This window comes from Sapajus apella, unplaced genomic scaffold (assembly GCF_009761245.1).
Source record: "Sapajus apella isolate SASKATOON/1434 unplaced genomic scaffold, GSC_monkey_1.0 scaffold56, whole genome shotgun sequence".
In the NCBI taxonomy this organism is placed as follows: Eukaryota; Metazoa; Chordata; class Mammalia; order Primates; family Cebidae; genus Sapajus; species Sapajus apella.
Genome location: NW_022436996.1, coordinates 2446301 through 2464917, shown reverse-complemented (window position 1 = coordinate 2464917; position 18617 = coordinate 2446301).

The window sequence follows — 18617 nt, the reverse complement described above, 5'->3', positions numbered from 1 at the left end:
TTGCTTGACACCGACTTATCAGTGTCAATAAACCAGAATTGAACATTTAAATTCATTTTTATTTCATGGACCTCCTACAAGCTTAGTATATGGAAAAAGTGCTGAATACAAACCTATTCTGAATAAACACTTACAATTCTGCCACTACCATGTCTTACCTCTCTGACCTGAACAAGTCTCTTAGACTCTCTAACTCTGGCTTGGTTGGTTTTTCTGTTTGTTTGGTTTTTGGTTTTTTTTTTTTTTTTTTTTTTTTTTAACATAGAATGTGCTTCCCATTTTAAAAGGTAGAATGATGAGGATTAAATAAGACAATTTATGCAAAATTACCTAAAATAGTGCCTGGTGAGTAGTAAATGCTCAGTAAATATCTTTCTAGTATCCTTTCCAATATTAAAAAGATTTGCCTTGTAAAACTGTCCATTTTAATAGAAGCACGAGGGCTAAATAAAGTGAGCGGCTGTGGAGATGAGCCCTGGCACACGCCAAGGGGAAGTTCTAGCGCAGCACCGATCAGTGCTTGGGAGGAAAAGTGAACCAGATTCAATTTTTCAGTATTCTTACACTTGGAATATAAAAAACTAGATTCTAACCTAATCCCCATTTCAGGCATATGGCTTATAGAAGACAAATTGGAGACAAAAATACTTAAATAGAATTTCCTTGTCCTAAAACTCCACAGCTACATCTTGAGACTCCTGCTTAAATCTTCGCTGCATTAGAAGCTGGAGAGCTGAACTTGCAGATGCCCGTGTTTAGAGATTCAGTGGGGAGCTGCATCTGGCAGGCACCTCGCTGGGGGAGCTACTTAGCCCCACTTCTGTTTCCAAATTCAGAAAGAAAAGGAGAGCCGGCAGCAAGCAGGAGCCAGAGCACAGGAAGCCCTGAGGCAAGAATGGCAGCTGGTCAGAGGCCCAGCACTGCAGCCGGAACTTTCTTCTTTTGTCGCTAGAAGAGAAAGACTAGTTTGAAGTTCCCAATAGGTTTCAGGTACTACTTTAGGCTCCAGAGTATGAAGATGAATAGGAAAAAAAATCCCTCAGGAAATCCAAGGTCTAGCAGAGACACAGACATAAAGTCATCGTCACGATTTCCTACCTGACATGCTGGGACTTCTCTGTGTGGACCCGGAGTTGGGGGCACTGGGATGTCCTACAAGGGAGGGCACACGAACCAAGTCTTGCAAGACGAGCACTATCTGGGGGAAAGGGTGTTCCAGGAGGGGGTTCTCCAGCTTTTAGCTGCATCAGAGTCACCTGGGTTCATTAAAGGGTGGATTTCTGGGTCCTCTTCCCAGAGTTTCTGATTCAGTGAGTCTGGAGTGGGCCCCGAGAACTGAACGTCTAACAAGTTCCCAGTTGCTGCTGCTGCTGTGAGGATGAAGTCTGAGAACTGCCACGGAGAAAGCGTGGCCAGCGCCCAGTGGAGGCAGATGAACAGACAAGATGAAGACTGCTCAGACCCACACACCGGGGCCTGTTCCGGAAGCATCCGACTGTACTGGGGGCACTGTTCAAGCTCCCAGGTGATTCCAATGTGCCGCCCAAGGTTAAGCATCAGTTCCCGCAGCTTCTCTATTCTATCATGAGTGACAGATGAGGCATTTGCTGTTTCTCCCAGCTTTGTGTAATTCCCAAATGCACTGGGCATTCTTTAATGCTCCTCCTGGGGTTCAATGTTGACCAAGACAGTCAGAAAGCCCCTGTAGATGCTGCTCCTCCCAGGTCTGCTGAGCTGTCGAATGGGCCTGGAGCTGGACTGTGCACTGCGGTCTGCCCACTGCTTTGGAGGGAGACTCAGCCCCTCCTTACACTAAATTTTAAGCTCCGCAGAGCAGGGACCTCAGTTTCCTGCCTGCTACTGTCCCCCGCTGCCCAGCACAGGGCCTGCGATGGAGCAGGTGCCCAGTGTTAACTTTTACTGAGGGAACTCCCTGGAGCCACTAAAGCCTTTTGTGTGGGAATGCCTGCAGACTCTGGCCTTTTACACACATCCTGTCACTGAACTTTGCATGTGTGATTTAAAGAAGGAAGTAAGAGACCACCTTTGGAATTGTAGTGCCTAGTGTTTCAGCCAAGCTTCTCAAGACAGAACTGAAAGGCATTCAACAGAGAATTGGCGCACTTGATTATGGAAGCTGGGGAGGCCCACAGCAGCCATCTGCATTCTGGAGACCCCGGGAAGCTGGCAGCATGGCTCAGATCACATCCGAAGGCCTCAGAACCAAGGAGGCCTGTGCTGTAACTCTCAGTGTGAAGCAGAAGGCCCAAGCACCGGAGAGGGTGGCGCACAGGGGCTGGCGGAAGTCCCCAAGTCCAAATGCCACAGAGCTTGGAGTTCCAATGTCCAATGGCACACCAGAAGACACAGGGCGTCCCAGCTCTGGGAGAGGGGCCAGAATCTACCCTTCCTCTGCATTTGTGCTCCGTCCCCCTCTCCCCCAGCTGATGGGAGGATGCCACCCACATTGAGGGCAGATCTTCTCCACTCAGTCCACTGACTCGTACACCAGTCTGCTCTGGAAACTTCCTCACAGACACCCGTGGGGCAGCACAATCATTCTAATCTAACACCAGAGGGCCATGCCCCATGCCCACTGAAGCATGAGAATAAATGGTGCTTTGCCAGCTATCTGGGCACGCCTTAATACCCTGTCACCTTGACACCCAAAATCCACCATCACAAGTTCACCCCTTGTGACTTTGGTACCCATACACATCTCCTTAAACCATATTTAATCTCCAAATAAAGACAGTGCAAGATCATATTTCTGCCTAGCATGATACAACCATGCTGTATACAACCAAAATCATATAGCTTTGAACATGCTCCTTCCCAAACCCAGGTGTTGCCAATGAGGCGGTATTAAGAAGTGGGTCTTTAAGAGGCGACCAGGCCAGGAGACTAAGTGGCCTTGCCAAGGGGCTTGCTGGGAGGGAGCCGGCACTCTCTTGCCTTCTGCCAGTGGTCCTCCAGCTCTTGCTGCATCAGAATCACTGAGGACATAGCAAGAAGGCCCATGCCAGATGCCAGCACCTTGATCTTGGACTTCCAGCCTTTAGAACTGTGAGCAAGTTAATTTCCATTCTTTGTAAAAGTACCCAGCCTCAGGTATGCTATTGTAGCAGCATAGCCAGACACCTTTACCTGGCACAGGTAAAGAGAATGTTGGATGCAAGTAATAGATAAGCTTTTAAATTCCTGAGGCAAGGTCTATAAGACCTAGTGACAAGAAACACAGCTTACTGCTTACTTGAGAGTGTGTCTGTTCATTTTAATTTATCAGTAGCATCTTCATAGATCTGATTTAGGTATATTCTTTAAAACTTCAGATTTCTTTTTTGCAGGGAGGGAGGGAGAGTTTGCCCCCTTCTCCTCTGTTCTTACTCTTCACCACGAGCTGGGTGTTGTCTGACTACAAAGCCACTGCAGCCCTCCGTCCTCGAGTTGAAGTGACAAGATGGGCTCCACCCAAGATGATCGTGAAGCACAGCTGCAGGGGCGCGTGGCTCAGATCCCTGTCACACCCCTCTGCCACGTCACATCCTTTGTCAGCCACACCTGCAGCCTCTTAAAGAGCACCCTATCACCCTCTGAGAAACAAAAGGTTCAGGCCTCATTTACAGATAATTGTGCACAATACCTGCTAGACCTGTCCAAAAATGGAGAGATGGCTCTGAAGGACAGCGTTAAGGGAAGCCCTCACAGCGGGCAGGACTCCGAGCAAAGCACCTGCCTGTTCATTTTGCCCCGAAGAGAATATGGCCCGAGACAGCAGGAGCAGTAGCCATCAGTATGGACAGATGGTCCAGGACTTGGAAGGAATACAGTTGGAAAACTGATAACAGGGGAATCTCTGCAGGAACTCTGTGGATAGACTTCTTCAGTGGACACAGAGTATGGATACCTTTGTGTTACACAGGAAAGTTTACCAAAGGGCGACTTCAGCAGAGAAACCTTAGAACAGGGGTCCCCAGTCTTTTGGGCACCAGAGACCAGTTACGTGAAGACAGGTTTTTCCATGGACCTGGGATGGGGTGGTGTGGGGATGATTTGAGCACATTACATGTATTGTGCACTTATACATAATGAAATAATCCTACAACTCACCATCATGTAGAGTCAGTGGGAGCGCCCAGCCTGTTTTCCTGCAACTGAACGGTCTCACGTGGGCATGATGGGAGATGCTGGCTGCATGCGGACACAAGGAAACTCCGTGACGATGGGTGTGTTGTCGATTGTGATTTTCATGGTAGTTACAAGGACAGTTTACATTTGCTGAAACTCATAGAATTATAAAATTTTTAAAGTATATGTGATTTTTAGCTCAATATACTTGAATTAAAATACACCAGGTACATAAATATAAATTGACAGGACTATTATTACTGCAAAACATGTATCAGAGAATGCCAAAAACTAAAGGAATGCTTGAATAAATCGTTGCATCTGTGCCACGCATTATTCTGCAGCTGTTAATGATCATTTTAATACACAAGTCTAAAATTCCTACTAATAATTAACTCTGCAAATGCGGATCTAACAGCATAGCTGAATTTCTTTTGAGAACCATTCTCTAGAAGAGTACACACTTAGCTATGCAACAATATTCCACATTCCAAACCTCTTTATTTTGCCGTTTTATTGATCTGAGCCATTGTCTGTTAAAAATCAGAAAGGAAATGGGAGTACACAGCTATCCTGGGGCACAATTAATTGATCTGACAGAATAATCAACCCAAGCGCAATAAAAAGAATCTGAGACCAAATGTTCAGATTAAGATTATATGCTGTTGCTTTTCATCCCGTTTTTACGGTGTTTAAACAAGGATTTGGTGGAGCCTTGACTTCTAAAAGGTCACACGGTGAGATACCGCTCTAAATCTTTGTCTGGTCTCACAACAAGGTGAGTTTCCTTAACACTGCCACGAATCAGGTAAAAGGCACGCCAAGGTGAAAGTTAAATAAGAAACGATCTCAAATAGCATTTTTTAAAAGGCAAACATCAACCTTGTAAGTATTAAAAGCACGTTCTAAAATCCACTCTGATGACAGTTGAAGAAAGCCGCCTTTATGTGCACCGAGTCCTGGCTCTGCGAGGTCTTTTAAATGTGAGTGTTTACCTAAGGCTGCAGGCCAGGACCAGGCTCTGGCCTTGAGGAGGTGCCTTTGGGTTGCACACAGTGAACCCGATCTTTAACTAATAAATTGTTCTACACCTTTGTCTCCCCCGAGAAAAGCAGAGGTCTGCTCTCACAAGAACGTACAAGCCTCTTTAAAGTCAGGTGGCTTTTTACTCAGCGTCTCCGTGCTTGTTGATTTAGAGTCTCTGTGAGTGACAATGCACATCGCTGACTTTCTTTTTTTTTTAGCTCTGTCATCTGTGCTACTGAGTGTACTTTGCCTCAGATCAAAGTTGAAAGCTTCTAGAAAGATACACAAACCACAATGTGACAAATAGCATGCTGTGTTTGACACAGCAAACAATAAATTACTTTCATCAATACAGATAAAGAATCCCATGTTTTCAATGCTAATTCTGATGTCTGAAATGATAGAACTTTACTACATTCTCAAAGAATGAGGAGCTTTAAATAATGAGGAAAAGACATAAAACTCGCATACCACAAGTTCTGAAATTGCCATTGTTTGAAAACCTGTGGTTTCAACTTGCTAAATTAGAACTTTGCAAACTTTAAATGGAATGGTGTATGTTCAAATAAAACATGTTCATTTGTCTGTATTTTCTTAGTTTAAAAACAATTTTTCTGTGGTATATCCATACCCAACCAGATTGTATCAAAACAAGGTTTCAATGGCATTTAACGATTCTACAACAACCTATTTCTTTCCCAGGGAGATTTCTGCCCAAGGTGCCCGTGGATAAGGAATAGCATGAACTCTCATTGTACTCAGGTGGTGCGTGTCATCGTCCATCGTCTGGGACGGAAGAACCAAGGACACTGCGTTTCCTGAACGCGTCCTGCCCACTAGGCCCTGGCAAAGGGCTTCACAATCCCTCCAGCAATCCCCCGAGCAGATATTACCACTCCCATTTTCCAGATGAGGACACTGAGGCACAGAATAAGTCCATTAACTTGCCCAAGCCCACACACACCCGGTGAGTGACAGAGCCCAGATCCGAACCTGCCTTTTTACTTGTAAAACCCAAACTGTGTTACACTGTGGTGAGAACATTTCCTTCCAATGAAGGAGTTACTATAACATTTAAAAACTGATGCGTTCACCTTTTCTTTCAGAATCTTTCCTGATTCCAGGAGAAAACCTCCTGTTACTTCACCTCTAACAAAGTAGTTTAATATACTTCTAACATGAGAGATTATGAACTCCACAAACATCCTTCTGGTGCCCACTCCGGGTGGGTACTGTGCGGGTGGCGTGGTGAAGATAAACAGTTAAGAAAACAGGCAAAAACTATTGTGGATTCCAGTAAAACTGTGTTTTCCACTGATAAAAAGTGCATCTATATACACACACACGTATACACATATGCACTTTTTATAAACATATATATATATGTGTTTGGATTCAGACGTCCCGCCACAACCTAAAAGTTCAAATGTGGCCACCGGTCGCCCCTCCACAGTCTCAGCGGGCTCCACCCCGCACGTGTCGGCGCCCACGACCCGGAATCCTCGAGAACCACAATTTGGGAGTGGGCCGGTTTAGGGTCAGCAAACACGCTGGGCTGAATTTATCATCACAGAACCCAAGAGGGAAACATCAAGGCAGCCTTGGCGTCCAGGCCACTCCCGCGTTGGCGCTGGCCGCGGGGCTCAGGACCCGGGACGGCGACGCCCGCAGAAGCGAAGGGCCCGGCCGCTGTGCTCCCCTAAAGCTGCGGGGCCTTTGCGGTGATGGGTGGGGCAAAAACCCTGCAGAAAAGTCACCGTCACACGCGGAATCCAAACTCCCTCTCCCCGCTGACGACTTTCTCCAAGGAGCTCCACCCCGCGTCCCCCACTCCCACCCCCATTCCCCCTCCCCGCCCCTCCACCCCTCGCTCCCCCATCCGCGCCCCCCGCCCCCCTCCCCGCCCCACACCCCCGCCCCGCTGTCTATCCCGCCTCGCGCCCCAGTGCCCCAGCTCCAGCCTGGTCCTTGCAGCCTCCCTAGCCACGCGCCCCGCACCTGCCCGCGGCCTGTCCCCTCCCTGCAACGTAGCGATCTGGGTTCGGATCTCCGTCCCGTGCCCTGTCGGGACCTCTGCCCTCTCCATCCACCTTTCCTGCGGGTCTTCTAGGCCTCCGTGTTCCCCGCCCCCAGCCCCGCAGCCTCACCGGCTCCCCCGGCCCCCGAAGCCGCGGCCTCCGCAACAGCCGGGTGAACCTGGGGCTGCATTCCTGGCCCAACGCGTTCAGAAAAGCCCTAGTTCAAGGAATAAACACGGATCCACACTGGCTACGGCAGGACTGACACAGGAAAGGACACGAATGAAAACGTTCATTAAAATATGCCACGACCAAACCACGGAGAGGGTTAAAATAAAACAGAACAATTTCAGAAACAGAAATGATACTTGCGTGTTTTATTCTTTTATTTCTGTTTCTTTTAATAGTTCTACTTGCATAAAACTACAACTTTTTCAATTAATACAGTGTCCACGAGTTAAAGGTTTTGAGCAGAACATTTCTTAGTGGATGAACGTTCCCGGTTTAGTAAGTGTTTCCCAGCAAGGGCGCATCTCAGGGCAGTCGCGGCAGGACCCACTCAGCTGCAGAGTCTCCCCCAGGCTGGGCTGCAGGGCTTCCTGTGCAGGCGGCGCCCACCGGCGTCCAGAAGCGCACACCGGCGTCCAGAAACGCATACCTGCTGACCTTAAATACAGTCTAAACCCCATTCCTTTATAATTCATTTTAAGGGTAATAAAGACTGACAGTTACTACATAGGGTTTAACACGGGGGAAGTAGAACCCACCAGCAAGACAGTTACTACTTAAAGGCTCCTAACTGGGAAACTGCATCCAGTTCTAATCAAAGGAATACGTTTTTCCCTGTGGATGTTGAAAATAAATCCTTAAATACACTACAAATGAAAGAGCTGCCTATTACACTTAAAACTTCCACAAAAACATTTGCTTCCAAATTATCTCTATATTGTGAAAATTAAACAGATATGTAAACCGCAGAAAAGTAGTCCGTGGCCTCATTTTAAATATTCTATCTAAGAATTCATAAATTCTGGCCCCATGGACTAAGAGCTCATTTAAAGGTAGTAACAGGCCATATGCAGGGGCTCATACCTGTTATCCCAGCGACTTGGAAGGCTGAGGTGGGAGGATCACTCCAGGCCAGGAGTGTGGGACCAGCTCCAGTAGCATTAGTGAGACCCCGCCTCTACCAAAAAAAAAAAAAATTAAAATTAAATTAGCTTGGTATGGGGACATTTGCCTACAGTCCCAGCTACTCAGGAGGCTGAGGCGGGGAGGATGGCTGGAGACCAGGAGGTGAGGCTACAGTGAGCTATGATGGTGCCACACACTGCAGCCTGGGGGACAGAGCAAGGCCCTGTCTCAAAAAAAAAAAAAGTAGTAAATAGTAAAAGTAGTAATGGTGTGTTGGCTGTGTTTCATGCACGGCAATTATCAAACCATCCAAGAAGCAATTTTCTCTTGATATCCAACCATTTTCACTTTCCTCATGCAGCCACACCCAGATCGAGGGATGGGCAAAACCAGTCACTGGGCACAGTGCAGTGGAGAGGCCTGTGTGCGCTCTGCCAGGCAGCTGTGCGGCCCCTCCCCCTCGAAGCCTGGGCTCAGCCATGTGTCTTGCTTCTATGGGTGGCATGTTAGCAAACACAACAGCCAAGGTTCACAGCAGGTGCACGCGGGCTTCTCGTCCTTTCCCGTGGAGGAGCACGGCTGGGCTGGGTTGCTGGAGGATGAAGAGCTTTGGGGACCTACAGCTGAGTTGCCCCAGCCCAGGCCAGCCCTGGTTGGCCAGCAGCCTGTGACTCTCTTCAAACGTTAGCCGCTTTCGGTTTCTTCTTCAGCAGATTGCCTCTTCATACAATAAGTCATCGGCTAGGACCAAAACAAGCTTCTGCTCAGGCTGGCCTGGACTCCTAAACCCAGTGAAGCTGAATGTCTGAAACCACTGAGTCTGGGGGTGAGCGGCCCTGGAGTGCAGCATTATTGCAACACTCCATAACACCACAAGCCCAGAAGCATCAAGAGACAACATATAGACGGATGACAGCCAGAGGCTAGACTGGGTGTGTCAGCGGAGGGCTCACCACAGCCTCCCCAGCCCAGGAGGGCAGGGCAGGCTCTCCAAGCAACTGGCCTAGAACATCCGGAGCTGGTGAGTGGCCTGACCAGGGAAGCCTCCGACTGGTTAGTCAAGAGGCTTAAGCTGGAGCTGGGAGGCCACTTGGGCTTGAGCCTCAGGCATCTGTAAGTGGAGAATGCTCCACCCCAGGCTGCAACTCCCTGTCTGGACAGCTGCCCAGGCATCTACTGTGTGGCCTTCTCCCTCACCATGGGCACCTCTTACAGTTTAACCAACCTTCAGCTCCAGGGCTGCTTAACAGCAATCAAACCCATTGTAAGAGTTTAAAAACAACTTTTGCAATTGCCTCCTCTCCTGATTCTTTAAAAGTCCTTTTTTTCTTTAAAAGTTTGGAATCCGCCCTTGTTCTCTGCGGCACTTCCCAAAGTAACCTGGAAGCATTTCCCGGGCTACAGTCACTCAAATTTGGCTCAGATAAATTCTTTGTTGCCTAAGCTATGTCTCAGTATCCTTCCAGGTCCACAACACCCAGTTTCTGTATATTTTGCCCCTGCTTCCAAATTAGGACCAACCAGAGAAAGCCAGATATGTTCCTCAAACCACTGGCATGAGATGCTCACTTTGCAGGAGCCACCTCCATGTTGGCAATCTCCACTCAGAACACCATAGAAGGTTTCATTCCTCCCCTCTATAGCATTCCTGCTCCCCTCTACCGCTGAGCCCCTGCTGAATGCGGGTGGTGGAGCTGAATTCCCTGTTGTCACAAGCTCTAAACAGCCTGTTTGTTCCCCTGTGGCTGGTCCTAGTCTCCACAACAGGAAAGGGTGGAGAATTGTGGCCAGTGCTGTTACAGGAAAGGGGTCCCGATCCAGACCCCAATAGAGGGCTCTTGAATCTCAAACAAGAAAGGATTCAGGGCGAGTCCGCATGGCAAAGTGACATCAAGTGTATTAAGAAAGTAAAGGAATAAAAGAATGGCCACTCCATAGACAGGGCAGCCCGAGGGCTGCTAGCTACCCATTTTTATGGTTATTTCTTGATGATATGCTAAACAAGTGGTGGATTATTCATGCCTCCCCTTTTTACGCCACATAGGGTAACTTCCTGACATTGCCATGGCATCTGTAAACTGTCATGGCGCTGGTGGAAGTGTAGCAGTGAGGATGACCAGAGGTCACTCTCATTGCCATTTTGGTTTTGGTGGGTTTTGGCCGGCCTCTTTACTGCAAACTGTTTTATCAGCAAAGTCTTTATGACCTATATTTTGTGCTGACCTCCTATCTCATCCTGTGACTTAGAATGCCTTAACTGTCTGGGAATGCAGCCCAGTAGGTTTCAGCCTCATTTTACCCAGCTCCAGTTTAAGACAGAATTGCTGTGGTTCACACGCCTCTGACAGTACTACAAGCTGTAACAGACATAGGAGCCAAATGGATAGGTCACAGGACATGACATGGTTAACATGTGCGAGACTGAAAACTGCATTGTGGTATTCATTCAACTTCCGTTGTGTTGCAGATGATCGAGAGGCTCTTCAATGCATTCCCAAGGCCTTCTTTAATCCTTCACATGCAAATCTTCTCTCTTCTGAAGCTCCTTCCTGGCCACGATTCTGTCCTTTTCTCTTCTAAAATTATTAGGTCTATTTCTGCCAAATCTTTAGTCAGTAATGGTTTTACCTAAGAGCCTGCCATGTCATTTTCATCAACTCCATTCAATCCTGACTCTTTCACGGAATCTGCAATCCCTTTACCCGGTACCCTTAAATGTCCATGGTGCCCTGCACTGCTGAGAAGCTAGTTGACAAAGGTACCAATGGCACAGCTGGCAGTGGGGAGTGGGAAGGGATATTTGAATGGCACTATTCTTATGTTTCATTAGAAGATTTTGATAATAAAATCAGGATAGCAGTGCCTCAATATTTTCATAATTTTTTCTATATTTTAGAAAGATCCTTCAGAAACAAATTATCTAAAAATTAAACTCACTACTTTTTACTTTATATCTCTAGGAAAATCCCACTTGGTCATGGTGAATAATTCTTTTAATGTGCGGTTGAATTTGGTTTGCTACTATTTTGTTGAGGATTCTTGCATCTATGTTCATCAGGGATATTGGTCTGTACTTTTCTTTTCTTGTAGTGTGTCCTTGTCTGATTTGGTATCAGGGTAAGCTGGCCTTGTGAAATGAGTTTGGAAGTATTCTCTCTTCTTCCATGTTTTAGGAAGGGTTTGAGAAGGATGGGTATTAGTTCTTCTACAATGTTCAGTAAGATTCAGCAGTGAAGCCAACAGATCTTGGGCTTTTCTTGGATGGGGGATGTTTTATTACTGATTCAAATCTCCTTTCTCATTACTGATCTATTCAGGTGTTCTGTTTCTTCATGATTTAGTCTTAGTAAAGTGTATGTGTCTAGCAACTGATCCATTTCTTCTAGGCTGTCCAGTTTGTCGGCATTAATTGTTCACAGTAGTCTCTTACAATCCTTAGTATTTCTGTGGTGTCTGTTGTAATGTCTTCTCTTTCGTTTCTGATTTTATTTGTGTCTTTTTCCAGAATGCAATAATGGCGCAACATACACAAATCTGTAAGTGTGATTCACCATATTAAGAGAATGAAGGATTAAAAACCATATGATCATCTCAATAGATGCAGAAAAAGCATTTAACAAAATTCAATATTCATTCATGATAAAAATTCTTGACCAACTAGGTACAAAAGAAGTGTACCGCAACACAATAAAAGCCACAGGTGACTAATCCACAACTAACATCATAAAGGCATACCTCAGAGATATTGTGTGTTCAGTTCCAGATCACTGCAATAAGGCTAATTTTGAAAGAGCTATATGATTTTTTTTCCTTCCCAGTACCTACAAGGGTTATGTTTATACTAGATTATATTAAGTATGTAACAGCATTATGTCTAAAAAATGTACATATCTTGAAAATACTTTATTGCTAAAAATGCTGAGAAAGTGAGCACAGGCTGTTGGGGAAAAAATGGCACCAGTAGACTTGCTCAACGCCACAAACCTTCAATTTGTAAAAAATTCAGTATCTCCAAAGTGCAATAAAGTGAAATGCAACAAAACGAAGTATGCCTGTACTCACTGGCAAAAAAAAAATTGAAGGCTTTTTTTTTTCAGAAACAAAACAAGCATGGCCACTGTCACTACTTTTAGTCAACATAGTATTGGAAGTCCAAGCCAAAGCAATTAGGCAAGAGAAAGAAATGGAAAGCATCTAAATTGTGGGCAAAAAGTTAAATTGTCCCTATTTGCAGACAACATGATCTTATATATTGAAAACCCTAAAATTCCACCAAAAAACTGTTAGAACTAATATGCAAATTTGGTAAACAAACATGATCTGAAATAAATATCCAAACATCAGGAGCGTTTCTATATACTAGCAACAAATTATCCAAAAAAGAAAACAAGAAACAATCCCATTGCAATAGCTACAAAATAAAATACCTAGGAATAAATTTAACGAAAGAGATGAAAGGCTTCTAAACTGAAAACTATAATACAATGATGAAAGGAATTGAAGAAGACACAAATAAATGAAAATCCTGTGTGTTCAATGATTGGGAGAATTAATATTGTTAAATTGTCCATACTACCCAAAGCAATCTGCACATTCAATGGAATCCCCATCAAAATTCCTATAACATTTTTTCACATAAATAGATAAAACAATCCTGAAAATTTGTATAGAACTGCAAATGACCCTGAATAGCCAAAGCAATCTAGGTTCTTGAGCAAAAATAACAAAGCTGGAGGGATCAAACTTACTGACTTCATAATCTGCTACAAAGATGTAATAATCAAAACAGCATGGTACTGGCATAAAAACAGACACATAGACCAATGGAACAGAATAGAGAGCCAGAAATAAATACACATATTTATGGTCAATTAAGTTTCAACAAAAGTGCCAAAAACACACAATAGGGTAAGGACAGTCTCTTCCATAAGTCATATTGGGGCAACTGGACATCCATAAGCAAAGGAATAAAATTAGATCTTTTTTCCCCTTTCTAACACCAAATTTTTAAGAATCAACTGAAAATGGATTGAAGACTTTGACATAAAACCTGAAACTATAAAACTAGAAGAAAACATTGGGAAAAGCTCCATGACATTGGCCTGGGTCATTTTTGGATATGACCCCAAGAACATCAGCAACAAAATCAAAAATTGACAAACGGTATTGCATCAAACTAAAAAGTTTCTGCAAAGTAGAGAAGGTAATCAACAGAGTGAAGAGACCACCTAAGGAATGAGTGAAAATATTTGCAAACTATGCATCTGACAAGGGGTTAATATCCAAACTACATAAGGAAGTCAAACAATTCAATAGTAAGAAATAGAATAACTTGATTAAAATATAGGCAAGAAACCTGAATAGACATTTCTCAAAAGAAGGCATACAAAGAGCCAAAAAGTATATTAAAAATTGCCCAGCTGGGCACAGTGGCTCAAGACTGTAATCCCAACATTTTGGGAGGCCAAGGAAGGTGGATCACCTGAGGTCAGGAGTTTGAGACCAGCCTGGCCAACATGGTGACACCCTGTCTCTACTAAAAATACAAAAATTAGCCAGGTGTGGTGGCAGATGCCTATAGTCCCAGCTACTCAGGAGACTGAGACAGGAGAAGTGCTTGAGCTTGGGAGACAGAGGTTGCAGTGAGCCTAGATTGTGCCACTGCATTCCAGCCTGGCCATCAGAGCAAGACTGTCTCAGAAAAAAACAAAAACAGAAAAAAAGGCTCAACATCACTAATCATTAGAGAAACGCAAGTTAAAAATACAATGAGCTATCACTTCACACCTGTTAGAATTATTACCAAAAAGATCAAAGATGACAAGTATTTTTTTTAAGTTTTAACAGATATATTTCAAATACAGCATGTTTTACAGGAGTCCACAAGTTTTTCATCTCTTAAAAAAAAGACTTAATTTTTAGGGTTCAAAAATTCCGTTCTTCAAAAGAAATGTCCAAGTGTTTTCTTCTATAGCTTCAAACTTTCTACACTCAACTACCTGACTGAAGATAACAAGTATTGAAGAGGATGTGAACAAAAGAGAACACTTATACACTGTTGGTTAGAATGGAAATTGGTATAGCCATTATGGAAAATAGTATGGAGGCTTCTTAAAAACTTAAAAACAAAACTACGATATTCAGGAATTCTACTGGCTGTGTTCAAAGAAAATGAAATCAGTGTGTTGAAGAGATCACTACACTCCCACGTTCACTGCAATGCTATTCACCACAGCCAAGATGTGGAACCAACCCAAGTGTGCATCAACAGATGCGTAAAGAAAACGTGGCATACATGCACGATTCAACACTATTAACCCTTAAGAAATAACTAAATCCTGTCATTTGCAATCATATGGATATTATGCTAAGTGAAATAAGTCAAGCACAGAAAGACAAATGCCAGTAATCTCACTAATATACACAATCTAAAAAGGTTGATCTCATGGAAGTTGAGAGTAGAATGGTGGTGGGCAGGGGCTGTGGAGAGGGAAGGCTTCAGGAGATGTTGCTCAAAGGATGCAAAGTTTCAGTTAATAGGAGATATAAGCTCAAGAAATACACTGCATAACCAGACACAGGACGCTTTCTTTGCCCTATTTAATGGGCTTTACCCTGAACTCAGTAATTTTAACTTAGAAACAGTAGGTAAGTGAAAAAGACCACCTATTGAACAAAATCATGTCTCCAAAATACACCTTTCTGGCATTCAACTGGTGATATGCTCTGGATCTGTGACCCCTCCCAAATTTCATGTCAGATTGTAATCCCCAGTGTTGGAGGTGGGCCTGGTAGGCATGATTTTGGAGTCAGATTTCCCCCTTGGTACTGTCCTCATGACAATGAGTTTTCAAGAGATCTGGTTGTTTAAAAGTGTATGGAATCTCCACACACCGCCTCCAGCCATGTAAGAATACATGCCTGCTTCCCCTTTGCCTTCCACCATGATTGTGAGTGTCCTGAGGCCTCCCCAGAAGCTGAGCATATGCCAGCATCATGCTTCCTGTACAGCTTGTGGAACTGTGAGCCAATTAAACCTCTTTTTTCTTAATGAATCACCCAGTCTTGGGTATTTCTTTATAATAGTGTAAAAACTAACACAGAAAATTGGTACCAGAAGTGGGGTATTGCTATAAATATACCTGAAAACCTGAAAGCAACTCTGGAAAACAGGCAGAAGTTGAAAGAGTGTGAAGGGCTGAGAAGAAGAAAGGAAGATTAAGGAACACTTTGAACTTCCTAGAGACTTGCTAAATTGTTGGGACCAAAAATTTGATAGTGATACGGACAATGAAGTCAAGGCTGAGGAGATCTCAGATGAAAATGGGAAACTTATTGGGAATTGGAGTAAAGATCACTTTTGTTTTGCTTTAGCAAAGGGCCCGGCTGCAGTATGCTCCTGCTCCAGGGATCTATGGGACTTCGAACTTGAGAGTGATTATTTAGTGCATCTGGCAGAAGAAATTTCTACTCAACAAAGTAATCAAGATATCACCTGGCCACTTCTAAACAACCTATGCTTATAAATGTGAGCAAAGAAATGACCTGAAACTGGAACTTATATTTAAAAGGGAAGCAGAGCATATAGGTTTAGAAAATTTACAGCCTGACCATGTTGTGGAAAGGAAAAGCCCATCTTCAGGGGAGGAATAGAAGCAGGCTTTAGAAATTTGCAGAACTAAAAGGAAGGCAACTGTCAATAGCCAAGACAATGGGGAAAAGGCCTCTAAGGTACTTCAGAGACCTTCAGCCCTTCTGAATTCATCTGTTTTCATGCTGCTGTCAAAGACATGCCCAAGAGTTGGCAATTTTCAAAAGAAAGGGGTTTATTGGACTTACAGTTCTACGGGGCTGGGGAGGCATCACGATCATGGCAGAAGGTGAAGGGCACATCTCACATAGCAGTGGCAAGAGGGAGAATTAGAACCAAGTGAAACAGGTTTACCCTTATCAAATCATCAGGCCTCGTGAGACTTAAACTGCCCCCCTTATTCAATTATCTCCCACTGGGTCCCTCCCACAACATGTGGGAACTGTGGGAGTACAATTCAAGATGAGATGTGGTTGCGGACACAGAGATCACCCTGCCGTCATAGGCTTAAAGTCCTAGAAGGACTGAATGGTTTCCTGGACCAGGCCCAGCCCCTGCTGCCCTGCACAGCCTCTAGATACTTCTCCCTGTGTCCTAGCCACTCCAGCTCCATCCATGGCTAAAAAGGGTCCAGGTACACCTTGGGCCACTGCTTCAGAGGGTGCAAGCTATGAGCCTTGGCAGCTTCCACATAATGTTAAGCCTGTGGGTACAGAGAATGCAAGAGTTGAGGCTTGAAAGCCTTCATCTGGATGGATTGCAGAGAGTGCATGGAAAAGCCTGGATGTTCAGGCAGAAGCCTGCTGCAGGAGCAGAGCCCTCTCAGAGTACCCTGCTAGGGCAGTGCAGAGGTGAAATGTGGAGTTAATTGGAGTCCCCTAATAGAGTTCCCACTGGCACACTGCCTAGTGGAGTTGTGAGAAGAGGGCCGCCATCCTCCAGATCCCGGAATGGTAGAGCCACTGACGGCTTGCACCATATATCTGGAAACGCTGCAAGCATTCAACCACAGGCTGTGAGAGCAGCTGCGGAGGCTGATCCCTGCAAAGCCAAAGGGACAGAGCTGCCCAAGGCCTTGGGAGCCCACCTCTTACACTGGTGTGTCTTGGAATAGGGACATGGAGTCAAACAAGATTATTTTGGAGCTTTACAGTTTAATAACTTCCTTGCTGGGTTTCAGACTTCAAGTGGAGCCTGTGGCCCCTTTCTTTTGATGGATATCTCCCTTTTGGAACAGGAGTATTTACCCAATGACTATACTTGCATAGTATCTTGGAAGCAACCAACTTGTTTTTTGATTTTACAGGTTCATAGGTGGATGGGACTAGACTTGTCTCAGATAAGACTTTGGACTTTTGAGTTAATGCTGGAATTAATTAAGACTTTGGGGGATTGCTGGGAAGATGATATCACTGTATTTTGCAATGTGAGAAGGATATGAAATTTGGAGAGGTCAGGGGTAGAATGATATGATTTGAATCTGTGTCCCCACCCAAATCTCATGTTGAACTGTAATCCCCAATGTTGGAGGTGAGGTCTCATAGGAGGTGACTGGATCATGGGAGCAGATTTCCCCCTTGGTGTTGTTCTCATGACAGTGAGTTCTAGTGAGATCTAGTCATTTAAAAGTGTGTGGCACCACCTCCCACTCCAGAAACTCTTACCATTATTTTAAATTTACATAACAAGTCTTACCTTTAAGGCATTTTTCTTGGCCATCTTGTCTTAACTGTGCCTTTATGTACATTCTTTTTCCTTTAAGCCTAAAGTTTCAGCTCTGTGCTTTTGAGATATAAGTTTTCTACCTTGTTTCACCTAACAGTCACCCCCAGAAATGCATATTTAGGGCTGCCCAGCTAACAACTGCTTAGGGCAATGAAATGGGTAATTGGAAGATTACTAGTCTGAATAGGGAAATAAAAACTATTTGAAAGCCAGCAAATGAGAATTACTTGTAAAAGCTGTAAGTTCTGCTTCTCCACGTGTTTGTATATTGATATGTGTTATGTGTATAATATTTAATAAACAAAGCTAGCTTTAAAATTGTTGATAAAATAGAAATGGCTTCAGAATTGTCAGTTAAATACAATGCAGACATTTTTGTCTAGATCTACTGGTCAAATAGGTTTATGCTATCTCTACTACATATTTTTAAGGGCATAAAACTGCTGCTTCTGTAATACTTTATATGCTTGCTTACTTTGTAATATTTTGTTCTTGGTTTTGAGCTTCTGGATTCTGGGGTCTGGATAGGTGGCCAGGGTGAGGGCTGGGGACATGTTATCAGTGGCTAGACCACCAGTTACAAGGCAGAGTCAAGCCCAAGATGAGCCCCTCCTCCTTGGCCCAGCTTTGTTCCCTAGCCATGCTGAAAGGGTTTGGACCCTTCAGGCATCATCTTCACAGGTGTATTCTGTCTTGAGCTCTACATTTAGTATGTAAATTCAACACCCAAACAGGCCCTGCCCTTCAAAGCCATCCTGGATACCATGTGACTACTTGAGACTCAGAACTACTGGGGAAAACATTAGCAGAAGAGTACCTGTGTCATTAGCAGAATACCTGTGTCATTAGCAGAGTAACTATGTCATTAGCAGGAGAGTACCTGTGTCATTACCAGAATACCTGTGTCATTAGCAGAGTAGCTATGTCATTAGCAGGAGAGTACCTGTGTCATTAGCAGAATACCTGTGTCATTAGCAGAGTAACTATGTCATTAG